The sequence below is a fragment of the Gasterosteus aculeatus genome, chromosome 2 (genome assembly GCF_964276395.1).
Source record: "Gasterosteus aculeatus chromosome 2, fGasAcu3.hap1.1, whole genome shotgun sequence".
Taxonomy (NCBI): Eukaryota; Metazoa; Chordata; class Actinopteri; order Perciformes; family Gasterosteidae; genus Gasterosteus; species Gasterosteus aculeatus.
The window spans coordinates 22,503,200-22,517,369 of record NC_135689.1 but is presented as its reverse complement, the minus strand read 5'-3'; the positions used below and the strand labels follow the sequence as shown (position 1 = coordinate 22,517,369).

Below are 14,170 nucleotides of genomic sequence, written 5' to 3'. Positions count from 1 at the left end.
AAGGTTTTGGAGTTTTGACAATGAAATGGAGTCACTTTCTAAGTTCTTCTCTGTGTCTTTTACAGATCGAAATAAAAAAGCTTACAGCACCTGGGATTCCCAGGCGGTCTTCCATCCAAGTACTAACCAGGTCCTACTCTGCTTAGCTTCTGAGATCTGACGAGATCAGGCGGAGCCAGAGAGGTATGGCCGTAAGCAACTGTATGTCCTCTACCTAATCTTTTAAAATGTGTCAAAGGTTTTGGAGTTTTGACAATGAAATGGAGTCACTTTCTAAGTTCTTCTCTGTGTCTTTTACAGATCGAAATAAAAAAGCTTACAGCACCTGGGATTCCCAGGCGGTCTTCCATCCAAGTACTAACCAGGCCCTACTCTGCTTAGCTTCTGAGATCAGACGAGATCAGGCGGAGCCAGAGAGGTATGGCCGTAAGCAACTGTATGTCCTCTTCCTAATCTTTTAAAATGTGTCAAAGGTTTTGGAGTTTTGATAATGAAAAAGGAGTCACTTTCTAATGCCTTCTCGATTTCTTCCAGAGAGAGAAATGAAAAAGCTTACGGCACCTGGGATTCCCAGGCGGTCTTCCATCCAAGTACTAACCAGGCCCTACTCTGCTTAGCTTCAGAGATCAGACGAGATCAGGCGAAGCCAGAGAGGTATGGCCGTAAGCAACTGTATGTCCTCTTCCTAATATTTTAAAATGTGTCAAAGGTTTTGGAGTTTAGATAATGAAAAAGGAGTCACTTTCTAATGCCTTCTCGATTTCTTCCAGAGAGAGAAATGAAAAAGCTTACAGCACCTGGGATTCCCAGGCGGTCTTCCATCCAAGTACTAACCAGGCCCTACTCTGCTTAGCTTCTGAGATCTGACGAGATCAGGCGGAGCCAGAGAGGTATGGCCGTAAGCAACTGTATGTCCTCTTCCTAATCTTTTAAAATGTGTCAAAGGTTTTGTAGTTTTGACAATGAAATGGAGTCACTTTCTAAGGCCTTCTCTGTGTCTTTTACAGATCGAAATGAAAAAGCTTACAGCACCTGGGATTCCCAGGCGGTCTTCCATCCAAGTACTAACCAGGCCCTACTCTGCTTAGCTTCTGAGATCAGACGAGATCAGGCGGAGCCAGAGAGGTATGGCCGTAAGCAACTGTATGTCCTCTTCCTAATCTTTTAAAATGTGTCAAAGGTTTTGGAGTTTTGATAATGAAAAAGGAGTCACTTTCTAAGGCCTTCTCGATTTCTTCCAGAGAGAGAAATGAAAAAGCTTACGGCACCTGGGATTCCCAGGCGGTCTTCCATCCAAGTACTAACCAGGCCCTACTCTGCTTAGCTTCTGAGATCTGACGAGATCAGGCGGAGCCAGAGAGGTATGGCCGTAAGCAACTGTATGTCCTCTACCTAATCTTTTAAAATGTGTCAAAGGTTTTGGAGTTTTGACAATGAAATGGAGTCACTTTCTAAGGCCTTCTCTGTGTCTTTTACAGATCGAAATGAAAAAGCTTACAGCACCTGGGATTCCCAGGCGGTCTTCCATCCAAGTACTAACCAGGCCCTACTCTGCTTAGCTTCTGAGATCTGACGAGATCAGGCGGAGCCAGAGAGGTATGGCCGTAAGCAACTGTATGTCCTCTACCTAATCTTTTAAAATGTGTCAAAGGTTTTGGAGTTTTGACAATGAAATGGAGTCACTTTCTAAGTTCTTCTCTGTGTCTTTTACAGATCGAAATAAAAAAGCTTACAGCACCTGGGATTCCCAGGCGGTCTTCCATCCAAGTACTAACCAGGCCCTACTCTGCTTAGCTTCTGAGATCTGACGAGATCAGGCGGAGCCAGAGAGGTATGGCCGTAAGCAACTGTATGTCCTCTTCCTAATCTTTTAAAATGTGTCAAAGGTTTTGTAGTTTTGACAATGAAATGGAGTCACTTTCTAAGGCCTTCTCTGTGTCTTTTACAGATCGAAATAAAAAAGCTTACAGCACCTGGGATTCCCAGGCGGTCTTCCATCCAAGTACTAACCAGGCCCTACTCTGCTTAGCTTCTGAGATCAGACGAGATCAGGCGGAGCCAGAGAGGTATGGCCGTAAGCAACTGTATGTCCTCTTCCTAATCTTTTAAAATGTGTCAAAGGTTTTGGAGTTTTGATAATGAAAAAGGAGTCACTTTCTAATGCCTTCTCGATTTCTTCCAGAGAGAGAAATGAAAAAGCTTACGGCACCTGGGATTCCCAGGCGGTCTTCCATCCAAGTACTAACCAGGCCCTACGCTGCTTAGCTTCTGAGATCTGACGAGATCAGGCGGAGCCAGAGAGGTATGGCCGTAAGCAACTGTATGTCCTCTACCTAATCTTTTAAAATGTGTCAAAGGTTTTGTAGTTTTGACAATTAAATGGAGTCACTTTCTAAGGCCTTCTCTGTGTCTTTTACAGATCGAAATGAAAAAGCTTACAGCACCTGGGATTCCCAGGCGGTCTTCCATCCAAGTACTAACCAGGCCCTACTCTGCTTAGCTTCTGAGATCAGACGAGATCAGGCGGAGCCAGAGAGGTATGGCCGTAAGCAACTGTATGTCCTCTTCCTAATCTTTTAAAATGTGTCAAAGGTTTTGTAGTTTTGACAAAGAAATGGAGTCACTTTCTAAGGCCTTCTCTGTGTCTTTTACAGATCGAAATGAAAAAGCTTACAGCACCTGGGATTCCCAGGCGGTCTTCCATCCAAGTACTAACCAGGCCCTACTCTGCTTAGCTTCTGAGATCAGACGAGATCAGGCAGAGCCAGAGAGGTATGGCCGTAAGCAACTGTATGTCCTCTTCCTAATCTTTTAAAATGTGTCTAAGGTTTTGGAGTTTTGATAATGAAAAAGGAGTCACTTTCTAATGCCTTCTCGATTTCTTCCAGAGAGAGAAATGAAAAAGCTTACGGCACCTGGGATTCCCAGGCGGTCTTCCATCCAAGTACTAACCAGGCCCTACTCTGCTTAGCTTCTGAGATCAGACGAGATCAGGCGAAGCCAGAGAGGTATGGCCGTAAGCAACTGTATGTCCTCTTCCTAATATTTTAAAATGTGTCAAAGGTTTTGGAGTTTAGATAATGAAAAAGGAGTCACTTTCTAATGCCTTCTCGATTTCTTCCAGAGAGAGAAATGAAAAAGCTTACGGCACCTGGGATTCCCAGGCGGTCTTCCATCCAAGTACTAACCAGGCCCTACTCTGCTTAGCTTCTGAGATCTGACGAGATCAGGCGGAGCCAGAGAGGTATGGCCGTAAGCAACTGTATGTCCTCTTCCTAATCTTTTAAAATGTGTCAAAGGTTTTGTAGTTTTGACAAAGAAATGGAGTCACTTTCTAAGGCCTTCTCTGTGTCTTTTACAGATCGAAATGAAAAAGCTTACAGCACCTGGGATTCCCAGGCGGTCTTCCATCCAAGTACTAACCAGGCCCTACTCTGCTTAGCTTCTGAGATCAGACGAGATCAGGCAGAGCCAGAGAGGTATGGCCGTAAGCAACTGTATGTCCTCTTCCTAATCTTTTAAAATGTGTCTAAGGTTTTGGAGTTTTGATAATGAAAAAGGAGTCACTTTCTAATGCCTTCTCGATTTCTTCCAGAGAGAGAAATGAAAAAGCTTACGGCACCTGGGATTCCCAGGCGGTCTTCCATCCAAGTACTAACCAGGCCCTACTCTGCTTAGCTTCTGAGATCAGACGAGATCAGGCGAAGCCAGAGAGGTATGGCCGTAAGCAACTGTATGTCCTCTTCCTAATATTTTAAAATGTGTCAAAGGTTTTGGAGTTTAGATAATGAAAAAGGAGTCACTTTCTAATGCCTTCTCGATTTCTTCCAGAGAGAGAAATGAAAAAGCTTACGGCACCTGGGATTCCCAGGCGGTCTTCCATCCAAGTACTAACCAGGCCCTACTCTGCTTAGCTTCTGAGATCTGACGAGATCAGGCGGAGCCAGAGAGGTATGGCCGTAAGCAACTGTATGTCCTCTTCCTAATCTTTTAAAATGTGTCAAAGGTTTTGTAGTTTTGACAATGAAATGGAGTCACTTTCTAAGGCCTTCTCTGTGTCTTTTACAGATCGAAATGAAAAAGCTTACAGCACCTGGGATTCCCAGGCGGTCTTCCATCCAAGTACTAACCAGGCCCTACTCTGCTTAGCTTCTGAGATCAGACGAGATCAGGCGGAGCCAGAGAGGTATGGCCGTAAGCAACTGTATGTCCTCTTCCTAATCTTTTAAAATGTGTCAAAGGTTTTGGAGTTTTGATAATGAAAAAGGAGTCACTTTCTAATGCCTTGTCGATTTCTTCCAGAGAGAGAAATGAAAAAGCTTACGGCACCTGGGATTCCCAGGCGGTCTTCCATCCAAGTACTAACCAGGCCCTACTCTGCTTAGCTTCTGAGATCAGACGAGATCAGGCGGAGCCAGAGAGGTATGGCCGTAAGCAACTGTATGTCCTCTTCCTAATCTTTTAAAATGTGTCAAAGGTTTTGTAGTTTTGACAATGAAATGGAGTCACTTTCTAAGGCCTTCTCTGTGTCTTTTACAGATCGAAATGAAAAAGCTTACAGCACCTGGGATTCCCAGGCGGTCTTCCATCCAAGTACTAACCAGGCCCTACTCTGCTTAGCTTCTGAGATCAGACGAGATCAGGCGGAGCCAGAGAGGTATGGCCGTAAGCAACTGTATGTCCTCTTCCTAATCTTTTAAAATGTGTCAAAGGTTTTGGAGTTTTGATAATGAAAAAGGAGTCACTTTCTAATGCCTTCTCGATTTCTTCCAGAGAGAGAAATGAAAAAGCTTACGGCACCTGGGATTCCCAGGCGGTCTTCCATCCAAGTACTAACCAGGCCCTACTCTGCTTAGCTTCTGAGATCTGACGAGATCAGGCGGAGCCAGAGAGGTATGGCCGTAAGCAACTGTATGTCCTCTTCCTAATCTTTTAAAATGTGTCAAAGGTTTTGTAGTTTTGACAATGAAATGGAGTCACTTTCTAAGGCCTTCTCTGTGTCTTTTACAGATCGAAATGAAAAAGCTTACAGCACCTGGGATTCCCAGGCGGTCTTCCATCCAAGTACTAACCAGGCCCTACTCTGCTTAGCTTCTGAGATCAGACGAGATCAGGCGGAGCCAGAGAGGTATGGCCGTAAGCAACTGTATGTCCTCTACCTAATCTTTTAAAATGTGTCAAAGGTTTTGGAGTTTTGATAATGAAAAAGGAGTCACTTTCTAAGGCCTTCTCTGTGTCTTTTACAGATCGAAATGAAAAAGCTTACAGCACCTGGGATTCGCAGGCGGTCTTCCATCCAAGTACTAACCAGGCCCTACTCTGCTTAGCTTCTGAGATCAGACGAGATCAGGCGGAGCCAGAGAGGTATGGCCGTAAGCAACTGTATGTCCTCTTCCTAATCTTTTAAAATGTGTCAAAGGTTTTGGAGTTGTGATAATGAAAAAGGAGTCACTTTCTAATGCCTTCTCGATTTCTTCCAGAGAGAGAAATGAAAAAGCTTACGGCACCTGGGATTCCCAGGCGGTCTTCCATCCAAGTACTAACCAGGCCCTACTCTGCTTAGCTTCTGAGATCAGACGAGATCAGGCGGAGCCAGAGAGGTATGGCCGTAAGCAACTGTATGTCCTCTACCTAATCTTTTAAAATGTGTCAAAGGTTTTGTAGTTTTGACAATTAAATGGAGTCACTTTCTAAGGCCTTTTCTGTGTCTTTTACAGATCGAAATGAAAAAGCTTACAGCACCTGGGATTCCCAGGCGGCCTTCCATCCAAGTACTAACCAGGCCCTACTCTGCTTAGCTTCTGAGATCAGACGAGATCAGGCGAAGCCAGAGAGGTATGGCCGTAAGCAACTGTATGTCCTCTTCCTAATATTTTAAAATGTGTCAAAGGTTTTGGAGTTTAGATAATGAAAAAGGAGTCACTTTCTAATGCCTTCTCGATTTCTTCCAGAGAGAGAAATGAAAAAGCTTACGGCACCTGGGATTCCCAGGCGGTCTTCCATGCAAGTACTAACCAGGCCCTACTCTGCTTAGCTTCTGAGATCTGACGAGATCAGGCGGAGCCAGAGAGGTATGGCCGTAAGCAACTGTATGTCCTCTTCCTAATCTTTTAAAATGTGTCAAAGGTTTTGTAGTTTTGACAATGAAATGGAGTCACTTTCTAAGGCCTTCTCTGTGTCTTTTACAGATCGAAATGAAAAAGCTTACAGCACCTGGGATTCCCAGGCGGTCTTCCATCCAAGTACTAACCAGGCCCTACTCTGCTTAGCTTCTGAGATCAGACGAGATCAGGCGGAGCCAGAGAGGTATGGCCGTAAGCAACTGTATGTCCTCTACCTAATCTTTTAAAATGTGTCAAAGGTTTTGGAGTTTTGATAATGAAAAAGGAGTCACTTTCTAAGGCCTTCTCTGTGTCTTTTACAGATCGAAATGAAAAAGCTTACAGCACCTGGGATTCGCAGGCGGTCTTCCATCCAAGTACTAACCAGGCCCTACTCTGCTTAGCTTCTGAGATCAGACGAGATCAGGCCGAGCCAGAGAGGTATGGCCGTAAGCAACTGTATGTCCTCTTCCTAATCTTTTAAAATGTGTCAAAGGTTTTGGAGTTTTGATAATGAAAAAGGAGTCACTTTCTAATGCCTTCTCGATTTCTTCCAGAGAGAGAAATGAAAAAGCTTACGGCACCTGGGATTCCCAGGCGGTCTTCCATCCAAGTACTAACCAGGCCCTACTCTGCTTAGCTTCTGAGATCAGACGAGATCAGGCGGAGCCAGAGAGGTATGGCCGTAAGCAACTGTATGTCCTCTACCTAATCTTTTAAAATGTGTCAAAGGTTTTGTAGTTTTGACAATGAAATGGAGTCACTTTCTAAGGCCTTCTCTGTGTCTTTTACAGATAGAAATGAAAAAGCTTACGGCACCTGGGATTCCCAGGCGGTCTTCCATCCAAGTACTAACCAGGCCCTACTCTGCTTAGCTTCTGAGATCTGACGAGATCAGGCGGAGCCAGAGAGGTATGGCCGTAAGCAACTGTATGTCCTCTTCCTAATATTTTAAAATGTGTCAAAGGTTTTGGAGTTTAGATAATGAAAAAGGAGTCACTTTCTAATGCCTTCTCGATTTCTTCCAGAGAGAGAAATGAAAAAGCTTACGGCACCTGGGATTCCCAGGCGGTCTTCCATCCAATTACTAACCAGGCCCTACTCTGCTTAGCTTCTGAGATCTGACGAGATCAGGCGGAGCCAGAGAGGTATGGCCGTAAGCAACTGTATGTCCTCTTCCTAATCTTTTAAAATGTGTCAAAGGTTTTGTAGTTTTGACAATGAAATGGAGTCACTTTCTAAGGCCTTCTCTGTGTCTTTTACAGATCGAAATGAAAAAGCTTACAGCACCTGGGATTCCCAGGCGGTCTTCCATCCAAGTACTAACCAGGCCCTACTCTGCTTAGCTTCTGAGATCAGACGAGATCAGGCGGAGCCAGAGAGGTATGGCCGTAAGCAACTGTATGTCCTCTTCCTAATCTTTTAAAATGTGTCAAAGGTTTTGGAGTTTTGATAATGAAAAAGGAGTCACTTTCTAATGCCTTCTCGATTTCTTCCAGAGAGAGAAATGAAAAAGCTTACGGCACCTGGGATTCCCAGGCGGTCTTCCATCCAAGTACTAACCAGGCCCTACTCTGCTTAGCTTCTGAGATCAGACGAGATCAGGCGGAGCAAGAGAGGTATGGCCGTAAGCAACTGTATGTCCTCTACCTAATCTTTTAAAATGTGTCAAAGGTTTTGGAGTTTTGATAATGAAAAAGGAGTCACTTTCTAAGGCCTTCTCTGTGTCTTTTACAGATCGAAATGAAAAAGCTTACAGCACCTGGGATTCGCAGGCGGTCTTCCATCCAAGTACTAACCAGGCCCTACTCTGCTTAGCTTCTGAGATCAGACGAGATCAGGCGGAGCCAGAGAGGTATGGCCGTAAGCAACTGTATGTCCTCTTCCTAATCTTTTAAAATGTGTCAAAGGTTTTGGAGTTGTGATAATGAAAAAGGAGTCACTTTCTAATGCCTTCTCGATTTCTTCCAGAGAGAGAAATGAAAAAGCTTACGGCACCTGGGATTCCCAGGCGGTCTTCCATCCAAGTACTAACCAGGCCCTACTCTGCTTAGCTTCTGAGATCTGACGAGATCAGGCGGAGCCAGAGAGGTATGGCCGTAAGCAACTGTATGTCCTCTACCTAATCTTTTAAAATGTGTCAAAGGTTTTGTAGTTTTGACAATTAAATGGAGTCACTTTCTAAGGCCTTTTCTGTGTCTTTTACAGATCGAAATGAAAAAGCTTACAGCACCTGGGATTCCCAGGCGGCCTTCCATCCAAGTACTAACCAGGCCCTACTCTGCTTAGCTTCTGAGATCAGACGAGATCAGGCGGAGCCAGAGAGGTATGGCCGTAAGCAACTGTATGTCCTCTACCTAATCTTTTAAAATGTGTCAAAGGTTTTGTAGTTTTGACAATTAAATGGAGTCACTTTCTAAGGCCTTCTCTGTGTCTTTTACAGATCGAAATGAAAAAGCTTACAGCACCTGGGATTCCCAGGCGGCCTTCCATCCAAGTACTAACCAGGCCCTACTCTGCTTAGCTTCTGAGATCAGACGAGATCAGGCGGAGCCAGAGAGGTATGGCCGTAAGCAACTGTATGTCCTCTACCTAATCTTTTAAAATGTGTCAAAGGTTTTGTAGTTTTGACAATTAAATGGAGTCACTTTCTAAGGCCTTCTCTGTGTCTTTTACAGATCGAAATGAAAAAGCTTACAGCACCTGGGATTCCCAGGCGGCCTTCCATCCAAGTACTAACCAGGCCCTACTCTGCTTAGCTTCTGAGATCAGACGAGATCAGGCGAAGCCAGAGAGGTATGGCCGTAAGCAACTGTATGTCCTCTTCCTAATATTTTAAAATGTGTCAAAGGTTTTGGAGTTTAGATAATGAAAAAGGAGTCACTTTCTAATGCCTTCTCGATTTCTTCCAGAGAGAGAAATGAAAAAGCTTACGGCACCTGGGATTCCCAGGCGGTCTTCCATCCAAGTACTAACCAGGCCCTACTCTGCTTAGCTTCTGAGATCTGACGAGATCAGGCGGAGCCAGAGAGGTATGGCCGTAAGCAACTGTATGTCCTCTTCCTAATCTTTTAAAATGTGTCAAAGGTTTTGTAGTTTTGACAATGAAATGGAGTCACTTTCTAAGGCCTTCTCTGTGTCTTTTACAGATCGAAATGAAAAAGCTTACAGCACCTGGGATTCCCAGGCGGTCTTCCATCCAAGTACTAACCAGGCCCTACTCTGCTTAGCTTCTGAGATCAGACGAGATCAGGCGGAGCCAGAGAGGTATGGCCGTAAGCAACTGTATGTCCTCTACCTAATCTTTTAAAATGTGTCAAAGGTTTTGGAGTTTTGATAATGAAAAAGGAGTCACTTTCTAAGGCCTTCTCTGTGTCTTTTACAGATCGAAATGAAAAAGCTTACAGCACCTGGGATTCGCAGGCGGTCTTCCATCCAAGTACTAACCAGGCCCTACTCTGCTTAGCTTCTGAGATCAGACGAGATCAGGCCGAGCCAGAGAGGTATGGCCGTAAGCAACTGTATGTCCTCTTCCTAATCTTTTAAAATGTGTCAAAGGTTTTGGAGTTTTGATAATGAAAAAGGAGTCACTTTCTAATGCCTTCTCGATTTCTTCCAGAGAGAGAAATGAAAAAGCTTACGGCACCTGGGATTCCCAGGCGGTCTTCCATCCAAGTACTAACCAGGCCCTACTCTGCTTAGCTTCTGAGATCAGACGAGATCAGGCGGAGCCAGAGAGGTATGGCCGTAAGCAACTGTATGTCCTCTACCTAATCTTTTAAAATGTGTCAAAGGTTTTGTAGTTTTGACAATGAAATGGAGTCACTTTCTAAGGCCTTCTCTGTGTCTTTTACAGATAGAAATGAAAAAGCTTACGGCACCTGGGATTCCCAGGCGGTCTTCCATCCAAGTACTAACCAGGCCCTACTCTGCTTAGCTTCTGAGATCTGACGAGATCAGGCGGAGCCAGAGAGGTATGGCCGTAAGCAACTGTATGTCCTCTTCCTAATATTTTAAAATGTGTCAAAGGTTTTGGAGTTTAGATAATGAAAAAGGAGTCACTTTCTAATGCCTTCTCGATTTCTTCCAGAGAGAGAAATGAAAAAGCTTACGGCACCTGGGATTCCCAGGCGGTCTTCCATCCAAGTACTAACCAGGCCCTACTCTGCTTAGCTTCTGAGATCTGACGAGATCAGGCGGAGCCAGAGAGGTATGGCCGTAAGCAACTGTATGTCCTCTTCCTAATCTTTTAAAATGTGTCAAAGGTTTTGTAGTTTTGACAATGAAATGGAGTCACTTTCTAAGGCCTTCTCTGTGTCTTTTACAGATCGAAATGAAAAAGCTTACAGCACCTGGGATTCCCAGGCGGTCTTCCATCCAAGTACTAACCAGGCCCTACTCTGCTTAGCTTCTGAGATCAGACGAGATCAGGCGGAGCCAGAGAGGTATGGCCGTAAGCAACTGTATGTCCTCTTCCTAATCTTTTAAAATGTGTCAAAGGTTTTGGAGTTTTGATAATGAAAAAGGAGTCACTTTCTAATGCCTTCTCGATTTCTTCCAGAGAGAGAAATGAAAAAGCTTACGGCACCTGGGATTCCCAGGCGGTCTTCCATCCAAGTACTAACCAGGCCCTACTCTGCTTAGCTTCTGAGATCAGACGAGATCAGGCGGAGCAAGAGAGGTATGGCCGTAAGCAACTGTATGTCCTCTTCCTAATCTTTTAAAATGTGTCAAAGGTTTTGTAGTTTTGACAATGAAATGGAGTCACTTTCTAAGGCCTTCTCTGTGTCTTTTACAGATCGAAATGAAAAAGCTTACAGCACCTGGGATTCCCAGGCGGTCTTCCATCCAAGTACTAACCAGGCCCTACTCTGCTTAGCTTCTGAGATCAGACGAGATCAGGCGGAGCCAGAGAGGTATGGCCGTAAGCAACTGTATGTCCTCTTCCTAATCTTTTAAAATGTGTCAAAGGTTTTGGAGTTTTGATAATGAAAAAGGAGTCACTTTCTAATGCCTTCTCGATTTCTTCCAGAGAGAGAAATGAAAAAGCTTACGGCACCTGGGATTCCCAGGCGGTCTTCCATCCAAGTACTAACCAGGCCCTACTCTGCTTAGCTTCTGAGATCTGACGAGATCAGGCGGAGCCAGAGAGGTATGGCCGTAAGCAACTGTATGTCCTCTTCCTAATCTTTTAAAATGTGTCAAAGGTTTTGTAGTTTTGACAATGAAATGGAGTCACTTTCTAAGGCCTTCTCTGTGTCTTTTACAGATCGAAATGAAAAAGCTTACAGCACCTGGGATTCCCAGGCGGTCTTCCATCCAAGTACTAACCAGGCCCTACTCTGCTTAGCTTCTGAGATCAGACGAGATCAGGCGGAGCAAGAGAGGTATGGCCGTAAGCAACTGTATGTCCTCTTCCTAATCTTTTAAAATGTGTCAAAGGTTTTGTAGTTTTGACAATGAAATGGAGTCACTTTCTAAGGCCTTCTCTGTGTCTTTTACAGATCGAAATGAAAAAGCTTACAGCACCTGGGATTCCCAGGCGGTCTTCCATCCAAGTACTAACCAGGCCCTACTCTGCTTAGCTTCTGAGATCAGACGAGATCAGGCGGAGCCAGAGAGGTATGGCCGTAAGCAACTGTATGTCCTCTTCCTAATCTTTTAAAATGTGTCAAAGGTTTTGGAGTTTTGATAATGAAAAAGGAGTCACTTTCTAATGCCTTCTCGATTTCTTCCAGAGAGAGAAATGAAAAAGCTTACGGCACCTGGGATTCCCAGGCGGTCTTCCATCCAAGTACTAACCAGGCCCTACTCTGCTTAGCTTCTGAGATCTGACGAGATCAGGCGGAGCCAGAGAGGTATGGCCGTAAGCAACTGTATGTCCTCTTCCTAATCTTTTAAAATGTGTCAAAGGTTTTGTAGTTTTGACAATGAAATGGAGTCACTTTCTAAGGCCTTCTCTGTGTCTTTTACAGATCGAAATGAAAAAGCTTACAGCACCTGGGATTCCCAGGCGGTCTTCCATCCAAGTACTAACCAGGCCCTACTCTGCTTAGCTTCTGAGATCAGACGAGATCAGGCGGAGCTAGAGAGGTATGGCCGTAAGCAACTGTATGTCCTCTACCTAATCTTTTAAAATGTGTCAAAGGTTTTGGAGTTTTGATAATGAAAAAGGAGTCACTTTCTAAGGCCTTCTCTGTGTCTTTTACAGATCGAAATGAAAAAGCTTACAGCACCTGGGATTCGCAGGCGGTCTTTCATCCAAGTACTAACCAGGCCCTACTCTGCTTAGCTTCTGAGATCAGACGAGATCAGGCCGAGCCAGAGAGGTATGGCCGTAAGCAACTGTATGTCCTCTTCCTAATCTTTTAAAATGTGTCAAAGGTTTTGGAGTTTTGATAATGAAAAAGGAGTCACTTTCTAATGCCTTCTCGATTTCTTCCAGAGAGAGAAATGAAAAAGCTTACGGCACCTGGGATTCCCAGGCGGTCTTCCATCCAAGTACTAACCAGGCCCTACTCTGCTTAGCTTCTGAGATCAGACGAGATCAGGCGGAGCCAGAGAGGTATGGCCATAAGCAACTGTATGTCCTCTACCTAATCTTTTAAAATGTGTCAAAGGTTTTGTAGTTTTGACAATGAAATGGAGTCACTTTCTAAGGCCTTCTCTGTGTCTTTTACAGATAGAAATGAAAAAGCTTACGGCACCTGGGATTCCCAGGCGGTCTTCCATCCAAGTACTAACCAGGCCCTACTCTGCTTAGCTTCTGAGATCTGACGAGATCAGGCGGAGCCAGAGAGGTATGGCCGTAAGCAACTGTATGTCCTCTTCCTAATCTTTTAAAATGTGTCAAAGGTTTTGGAGTTTTGATAATGAAAAAGGAGTCACTTTCTAATGCCTTCTCGATTTCTTCCAGAGAGAGAAATGAAAAAGCTTACGGCACCTGGGATTCCCAGGCGGTCTTCCATCCAAGTACTAACCAGGCCCTACTCTGCTTAGCTTCTGAGATCAGACGAGATCAGGCGGAGCAAGAGAGGTATGGCCGTAAGCAACTGTATGTCCTCTTCCTAATCTTTTAAAATGTGTCAAAGGTTTTGTAGTTTTGACAATGAAATGGAGTCACTTTCTAAGGCCTTCTCTGTGTCTTTTACAGATCGAAATGAAAAAGCTTACAGCACCTGGGATTCCCAGGCGGTCTTCCATCCAAGTACTAACCAGGCCCTACTCTGCTTAGCTTCTGAGATCAGACGAGATCAGGCGGAGCCAGAGAGGTATGGCCGTAAGCAACTGTATGTCCTCTTCCTAATCTTTTAAAATGTGTCAAAGGTTTTGGAGTTTTGATAATGAAAAAGGAGTCACTTTCTAATGCCTTCTCGATTTCTTCCAGAGAGAGAAATGAAAAAGCTTACGGCACCTGGGATTCCCAGGCGGTCTTCCATCCAAGTACTAACCAGGCCCTACTCTGCTTAGCTTCTGAGATCTGACGAGATCAGGCGGAGCCAGAGAGGTATGGCCGTAAGCAACTGTATGTCCTCTTCCTAATCTTTTAAAATGTGTCAAAGGTTTTGTAGTTTTGACAATGAAATGGAGTCACTTTCTAAGGCCTTCTCTGTGTCTTTTACAGATCGAAATGAAAAAGCTTACAGCACCTGGGATTCCCAGGCGGTCTTCCATCCAAGTACTAACCAGGCCCTACTCTGCTTAGCTTCTGAGATCAGACGAGATCAGGCGGAGCCAGAGAGGTATGGCCGTAAGCAACTGTATGTCCTCTACCTAATCTTTTAAAATGTGTCAAAGGTTTTGGAGTTTTGATAATGAAAAAGGAGTCACTTTCTAAGGCCTTCTCTGTGTCTTTTACAGATCGAAATGAAAAAGCTTACAGCACCTGGGATTCGCAGGCGGTCTTTCATCCAAGTACTAACCAGGCCCTACTCTGCTTAGCTTCTGAGATCAGACGAGATCAGGCCGAGCCAGAGAGGTATGGCCGTAAGCAACTGTATGTCCTCTTCCTAATCTTTTAAAATGTGTCAAAGGTTTTGGAGTTTTGATAATGAAAAAGGAGTCACTTT

At 44.5% G+C, this 14,170-nt stretch overlaps 58 non-coding genes and 2 pseudogenes across 58 annotated transcripts; all 60 read right to left on the bottom strand.

Annotated features, from left to right (window-relative positions):
* Positions 1–78: 78 nt before the first annotated feature.
* Positions 79–197, bottom strand: LOC144397817 (5S ribosomal RNA). Its single transcript, XR_013459964.1, has one exon. It is a non-coding gene; the product is annotated as a 5S ribosomal RNA (ribosomal RNA).
* Positions 198–313: 116 nt separating this feature from the next.
* Positions 314–432, bottom strand: LOC144396356 (5S ribosomal RNA). Its single transcript, XR_013458502.1, has one exon. It is a non-coding gene; the product is annotated as a 5S ribosomal RNA (ribosomal RNA).
* Positions 433–549: 117 nt separating this feature from the next.
* LOC144398189 (5S ribosomal RNA) lies at positions 550–668 on the bottom strand. The gene has a single exon (XR_013460336.1). It is a non-coding gene; the product is annotated as a 5S ribosomal RNA (ribosomal RNA).
* Positions 669–785: 117 nt separating this feature from the next.
* LOC144389941 (5S ribosomal RNA) lies at positions 786–904 on the bottom strand. The gene has a single exon (XR_013453984.1). It is a non-coding gene; the product is annotated as a 5S ribosomal RNA (ribosomal RNA).
* Positions 905–1,020: 116 nt separating this feature from the next.
* LOC144396355 (5S ribosomal RNA) lies at positions 1,021–1,139 on the bottom strand. Its single transcript, XR_013458501.1, has one exon. It is a non-coding gene; the product is annotated as a 5S ribosomal RNA (ribosomal RNA).
* Positions 1,140–1,256: 117 nt separating this feature from the next.
* LOC144397344 (5S ribosomal RNA) lies at positions 1,257–1,375 on the bottom strand. Its single transcript, XR_013459490.1, has one exon. It is a non-coding gene; the product is annotated as a 5S ribosomal RNA (ribosomal RNA).
* Positions 1,376–1,491: 116 nt separating this feature from the next.
* LOC144389940 (5S ribosomal RNA) lies at positions 1,492–1,610 on the bottom strand. Its single transcript, XR_013453983.1, has one exon. It is a non-coding gene; the product is annotated as a 5S ribosomal RNA (ribosomal RNA).
* Positions 1,611–1,726: 116 nt separating this feature from the next.
* Positions 1,727–1,845, bottom strand: LOC144389939 (5S ribosomal RNA). The gene has a single exon (XR_013453982.1). It is a non-coding gene; the product is annotated as a 5S ribosomal RNA (ribosomal RNA).
* A 116-nt stretch (positions 1,846–1,961) lies between these two features.
* On the bottom strand, positions 1,962–2,080 carry LOC144396354 (5S ribosomal RNA). The gene has a single exon (XR_013458500.1). It is a non-coding gene; the product is annotated as a 5S ribosomal RNA (ribosomal RNA).
* A 117-nt stretch (positions 2,081–2,197) lies between these two features.
* LOC144398117 (5S ribosomal RNA) lies at positions 2,198–2,316 on the bottom strand. The gene has a single exon (XR_013460264.1). It is a non-coding gene; the product is annotated as a 5S ribosomal RNA (ribosomal RNA).
* Positions 2,317–2,432: 116 nt separating this feature from the next.
* On the bottom strand, positions 2,433–2,551 carry LOC144396352 (5S ribosomal RNA). Its single transcript, XR_013458498.1, has one exon. It is a non-coding gene; the product is annotated as a 5S ribosomal RNA (ribosomal RNA).
* Positions 2,552–2,667: 116 nt separating this feature from the next.
* LOC144397998 (5S ribosomal RNA) lies at positions 2,668–2,786 on the bottom strand. Its single transcript, XR_013460145.1, has one exon. It is a non-coding gene; the product is annotated as a 5S ribosomal RNA (ribosomal RNA).
* Positions 2,787–2,903: 117 nt separating this feature from the next.
* LOC144400882 (5S ribosomal RNA) lies at positions 2,904–3,022 on the bottom strand. The gene has a single exon (XR_013462817.1). It is a non-coding gene; the product is annotated as a 5S ribosomal RNA (ribosomal RNA).
* A 117-nt stretch (positions 3,023–3,139) lies between these two features.
* LOC144397333 (5S ribosomal RNA) lies at positions 3,140–3,258 on the bottom strand. Its single transcript, XR_013459479.1, has one exon. It is a non-coding gene; the product is annotated as a 5S ribosomal RNA (ribosomal RNA).
* A 116-nt stretch (positions 3,259–3,374) lies between these two features.
* LOC144397997 (5S ribosomal RNA) lies at positions 3,375–3,493 on the bottom strand. The gene has a single exon (XR_013460144.1). It is a non-coding gene; the product is annotated as a 5S ribosomal RNA (ribosomal RNA).
* A 117-nt stretch (positions 3,494–3,610) lies between these two features.
* LOC144400881 (5S ribosomal RNA) lies at positions 3,611–3,729 on the bottom strand. The gene has a single exon (XR_013462816.1). It is a non-coding gene; the product is annotated as a 5S ribosomal RNA (ribosomal RNA).
* A 117-nt stretch (positions 3,730–3,846) lies between these two features.
* On the bottom strand, positions 3,847–3,965 carry LOC144397322 (5S ribosomal RNA). The gene has a single exon (XR_013459468.1). It is a non-coding gene; the product is annotated as a 5S ribosomal RNA (ribosomal RNA).
* Positions 3,966–4,081: 116 nt separating this feature from the next.
* On the bottom strand, positions 4,082–4,200 carry LOC144396351 (5S ribosomal RNA). The gene has a single exon (XR_013458497.1). It is a non-coding gene; the product is annotated as a 5S ribosomal RNA (ribosomal RNA).
* A 117-nt stretch (positions 4,201–4,317) lies between these two features.
* Positions 4,318–4,436, bottom strand: LOC144401706 (5S ribosomal RNA). The gene has a single exon (XR_013463641.1). It is a non-coding gene; the product is annotated as a 5S ribosomal RNA (ribosomal RNA).
* A 116-nt stretch (positions 4,437–4,552) lies between these two features.
* LOC144396350 (5S ribosomal RNA) lies at positions 4,553–4,671 on the bottom strand. Its single transcript, XR_013458496.1, has one exon. It is a non-coding gene; the product is annotated as a 5S ribosomal RNA (ribosomal RNA).
* Positions 4,672–4,788: 117 nt separating this feature from the next.
* On the bottom strand, positions 4,789–4,907 carry LOC144397311 (5S ribosomal RNA). The gene has a single exon (XR_013459456.1). It is a non-coding gene; the product is annotated as a 5S ribosomal RNA (ribosomal RNA).
* Positions 4,908–5,023: 116 nt separating this feature from the next.
* Positions 5,024–5,142, bottom strand: LOC144396349 (5S ribosomal RNA). The gene has a single exon (XR_013458495.1). It is a non-coding gene; the product is annotated as a 5S ribosomal RNA (ribosomal RNA).
* Positions 5,143–5,259: 117 nt separating this feature from the next.
* Positions 5,260–5,378, bottom strand: LOC144398222 (5S ribosomal RNA). The gene has a single exon (XR_013460369.1). It is a non-coding gene; the product is annotated as a 5S ribosomal RNA (ribosomal RNA).
* A 117-nt stretch (positions 5,379–5,495) lies between these two features.
* Positions 5,496–5,614, bottom strand: LOC144401705 (5S ribosomal RNA). The gene has a single exon (XR_013463640.1). It is a non-coding gene; the product is annotated as a 5S ribosomal RNA (ribosomal RNA).
* Positions 5,615–5,730: 116 nt separating this feature from the next.
* LOC144398258 (5S ribosomal RNA) lies at positions 5,731–5,849 on the bottom strand. Its single transcript, XR_013460405.1, has one exon. It is a non-coding gene; the product is annotated as a 5S ribosomal RNA (ribosomal RNA).
* Positions 5,850–5,966: 117 nt separating this feature from the next.
* On the bottom strand, positions 5,967–6,085 carry LOC144397543 (5S ribosomal RNA). Its single transcript, XR_013459689.1, has one exon. It is a non-coding gene; the product is annotated as a 5S ribosomal RNA (ribosomal RNA).
* A 116-nt stretch (positions 6,086–6,201) lies between these two features.
* LOC144396348 (5S ribosomal RNA) lies at positions 6,202–6,320 on the bottom strand. The gene has a single exon (XR_013458494.1). It is a non-coding gene; the product is annotated as a 5S ribosomal RNA (ribosomal RNA).
* Positions 6,321–6,437: 117 nt separating this feature from the next.
* On the bottom strand, positions 6,438–6,556 carry LOC144399708 (5S ribosomal RNA). The gene has a single exon (XR_013461854.1). It is a non-coding gene; the product is annotated as a 5S ribosomal RNA (ribosomal RNA).
* A 117-nt stretch (positions 6,557–6,673) lies between these two features.
* On the bottom strand, positions 6,674–6,792 carry LOC144401704 (5S ribosomal RNA). Its single transcript, XR_013463639.1, has one exon. It is a non-coding gene; the product is annotated as a 5S ribosomal RNA (ribosomal RNA).
* Positions 6,793–6,908: 116 nt separating this feature from the next.
* On the bottom strand, positions 6,909–7,027 carry LOC144397300 (5S ribosomal RNA). Its single transcript, XR_013459445.1, has one exon. It is a non-coding gene; the product is annotated as a 5S ribosomal RNA (ribosomal RNA).
* A 117-nt stretch (positions 7,028–7,144) lies between these two features.
* On the bottom strand, positions 7,145–7,263 carry LOC144398825 (5S ribosomal RNA). Its single transcript, XR_013460972.1, has one exon. It is a non-coding gene; the product is annotated as a 5S ribosomal RNA (ribosomal RNA).
* A 116-nt stretch (positions 7,264–7,379) lies between these two features.
* LOC144396347 (5S ribosomal RNA) lies at positions 7,380–7,498 on the bottom strand. Its single transcript, XR_013458493.1, has one exon. It is a non-coding gene; the product is annotated as a 5S ribosomal RNA (ribosomal RNA).
* Positions 7,499–7,615: 117 nt separating this feature from the next.
* Positions 7,616–7,734, bottom strand: LOC144397252 (5S ribosomal RNA). Its single transcript, XR_013459397.1, has one exon. It is a non-coding gene; the product is annotated as a 5S ribosomal RNA (ribosomal RNA).
* Positions 7,735–7,851: 117 nt separating this feature from the next.
* Positions 7,852–7,970, bottom strand: LOC144398221 (5S ribosomal RNA). The gene has a single exon (XR_013460368.1). It is a non-coding gene; the product is annotated as a 5S ribosomal RNA (ribosomal RNA).
* Positions 7,971–8,087: 117 nt separating this feature from the next.
* LOC144397289 (5S ribosomal RNA) lies at positions 8,088–8,206 on the bottom strand. The gene has a single exon (XR_013459434.1). It is a non-coding gene; the product is annotated as a 5S ribosomal RNA (ribosomal RNA).
* Positions 8,207–8,322: 116 nt separating this feature from the next.
* On the bottom strand, positions 8,323–8,441 carry LOC144398326 (5S ribosomal RNA). Its single transcript, XR_013460473.1, has one exon. It is a non-coding gene; the product is annotated as a 5S ribosomal RNA (ribosomal RNA).
* Positions 8,442–8,557: 116 nt separating this feature from the next.
* On the bottom strand, positions 8,558–8,676 carry LOC144398325 (5S ribosomal RNA). The gene has a single exon (XR_013460472.1). It is a non-coding gene; the product is annotated as a 5S ribosomal RNA (ribosomal RNA).
* A 116-nt stretch (positions 8,677–8,792) lies between these two features.
* On the bottom strand, positions 8,793–8,911 carry LOC144398257 (5S ribosomal RNA). The gene has a single exon (XR_013460404.1). It is a non-coding gene; the product is annotated as a 5S ribosomal RNA (ribosomal RNA).
* Positions 8,912–9,028: 117 nt separating this feature from the next.
* Positions 9,029–9,147, bottom strand: LOC144397278 (5S ribosomal RNA). The gene has a single exon (XR_013459423.1). It is a non-coding gene; the product is annotated as a 5S ribosomal RNA (ribosomal RNA).
* A 116-nt stretch (positions 9,148–9,263) lies between these two features.
* On the bottom strand, positions 9,264–9,382 carry LOC144396346 (5S ribosomal RNA). The gene has a single exon (XR_013458492.1). It is a non-coding gene; the product is annotated as a 5S ribosomal RNA (ribosomal RNA).
* Positions 9,383–9,499: 117 nt separating this feature from the next.
* LOC144399707 (5S ribosomal RNA) lies at positions 9,500–9,618 on the bottom strand. The gene has a single exon (XR_013461853.1). It is a non-coding gene; the product is annotated as a 5S ribosomal RNA (ribosomal RNA).
* Positions 9,619–9,735: 117 nt separating this feature from the next.
* On the bottom strand, positions 9,736–9,854 carry LOC144401703 (5S ribosomal RNA). The gene has a single exon (XR_013463638.1). It is a non-coding gene; the product is annotated as a 5S ribosomal RNA (ribosomal RNA).
* Positions 9,855–9,970: 116 nt separating this feature from the next.
* LOC144397266 (5S ribosomal RNA) lies at positions 9,971–10,089 on the bottom strand. The gene has a single exon (XR_013459411.1). It is a non-coding gene; the product is annotated as a 5S ribosomal RNA (ribosomal RNA).
* A 117-nt stretch (positions 10,090–10,206) lies between these two features.
* On the bottom strand, positions 10,207–10,325 carry LOC144397255 (5S ribosomal RNA). Its single transcript, XR_013459400.1, has one exon. It is a non-coding gene; the product is annotated as a 5S ribosomal RNA (ribosomal RNA).
* A 116-nt stretch (positions 10,326–10,441) lies between these two features.
* On the bottom strand, positions 10,442–10,560 carry LOC144396345 (5S ribosomal RNA). Its single transcript, XR_013458491.1, has one exon. It is a non-coding gene; the product is annotated as a 5S ribosomal RNA (ribosomal RNA).
* A 117-nt stretch (positions 10,561–10,677) lies between these two features.
* Positions 10,678–10,796, bottom strand: LOC144397251 (5S ribosomal RNA). Its single transcript, XR_013459396.1, has one exon. It is a non-coding gene; the product is annotated as a 5S ribosomal RNA (ribosomal RNA).
* A 116-nt stretch (positions 10,797–10,912) lies between these two features.
* Positions 10,913–11,031, bottom strand: LOC144396344 (5S ribosomal RNA). The gene has a single exon (XR_013458490.1). It is a non-coding gene; the product is annotated as a 5S ribosomal RNA (ribosomal RNA).
* Positions 11,032–11,148: 117 nt separating this feature from the next.
* On the bottom strand, positions 11,149–11,267 carry LOC144397244 (5S ribosomal RNA). Its single transcript, XR_013459389.1, has one exon. It is a non-coding gene; the product is annotated as a 5S ribosomal RNA (ribosomal RNA).
* Positions 11,268–11,383: 116 nt separating this feature from the next.
* Positions 11,384–11,502, bottom strand: LOC144397830 (5S ribosomal RNA). The gene has a single exon (XR_013459977.1). It is a non-coding gene; the product is annotated as a 5S ribosomal RNA (ribosomal RNA).
* A 116-nt stretch (positions 11,503–11,618) lies between these two features.
* LOC144396343 (5S ribosomal RNA) lies at positions 11,619–11,737 on the bottom strand. Its single transcript, XR_013458489.1, has one exon. It is a non-coding gene; the product is annotated as a 5S ribosomal RNA (ribosomal RNA).
* Positions 11,738–11,854: 117 nt separating this feature from the next.
* On the bottom strand, positions 11,855–11,973 carry LOC144397233 (5S ribosomal RNA). Its single transcript, XR_013459378.1, has one exon. It is a non-coding gene; the product is annotated as a 5S ribosomal RNA (ribosomal RNA).
* A 116-nt stretch (positions 11,974–12,089) lies between these two features.
* On the bottom strand, positions 12,090–12,208 carry LOC144398706 (5S ribosomal RNA). The gene has a single exon (XR_013460853.1). It is a non-coding gene; the product is annotated as a 5S ribosomal RNA (ribosomal RNA).
* Positions 12,209–12,325: 117 nt separating this feature from the next.
* Positions 12,326–12,444, bottom strand: LOC144399830 (5S ribosomal RNA; annotated as a pseudogene).
* A 117-nt stretch (positions 12,445–12,561) lies between these two features.
* LOC144397034 (5S ribosomal RNA) lies at positions 12,562–12,680 on the bottom strand. Its single transcript, XR_013459179.1, has one exon. It is a non-coding gene; the product is annotated as a 5S ribosomal RNA (ribosomal RNA).
* Positions 12,681–12,796: 116 nt separating this feature from the next.
* Positions 12,797–12,915, bottom strand: LOC144397222 (5S ribosomal RNA). Its single transcript, XR_013459367.1, has one exon. It is a non-coding gene; the product is annotated as a 5S ribosomal RNA (ribosomal RNA).
* A 117-nt stretch (positions 12,916–13,032) lies between these two features.
* Positions 13,033–13,151, bottom strand: LOC144397250 (5S ribosomal RNA). Its single transcript, XR_013459395.1, has one exon. It is a non-coding gene; the product is annotated as a 5S ribosomal RNA (ribosomal RNA).
* Positions 13,152–13,267: 116 nt separating this feature from the next.
* LOC144396341 (5S ribosomal RNA) lies at positions 13,268–13,386 on the bottom strand. The gene has a single exon (XR_013458487.1). It is a non-coding gene; the product is annotated as a 5S ribosomal RNA (ribosomal RNA).
* A 117-nt stretch (positions 13,387–13,503) lies between these two features.
* On the bottom strand, positions 13,504–13,622 carry LOC144397211 (5S ribosomal RNA). Its single transcript, XR_013459356.1, has one exon. It is a non-coding gene; the product is annotated as a 5S ribosomal RNA (ribosomal RNA).
* Positions 13,623–13,738: 116 nt separating this feature from the next.
* LOC144396340 (5S ribosomal RNA) lies at positions 13,739–13,857 on the bottom strand. Its single transcript, XR_013458486.1, has one exon. It is a non-coding gene; the product is annotated as a 5S ribosomal RNA (ribosomal RNA).
* Positions 13,858–13,974: 117 nt separating this feature from the next.
* On the bottom strand, positions 13,975–14,093 carry LOC144399829 (5S ribosomal RNA; annotated as a pseudogene).
* Positions 14,094–14,170: the final 77 nt, after the last annotated feature.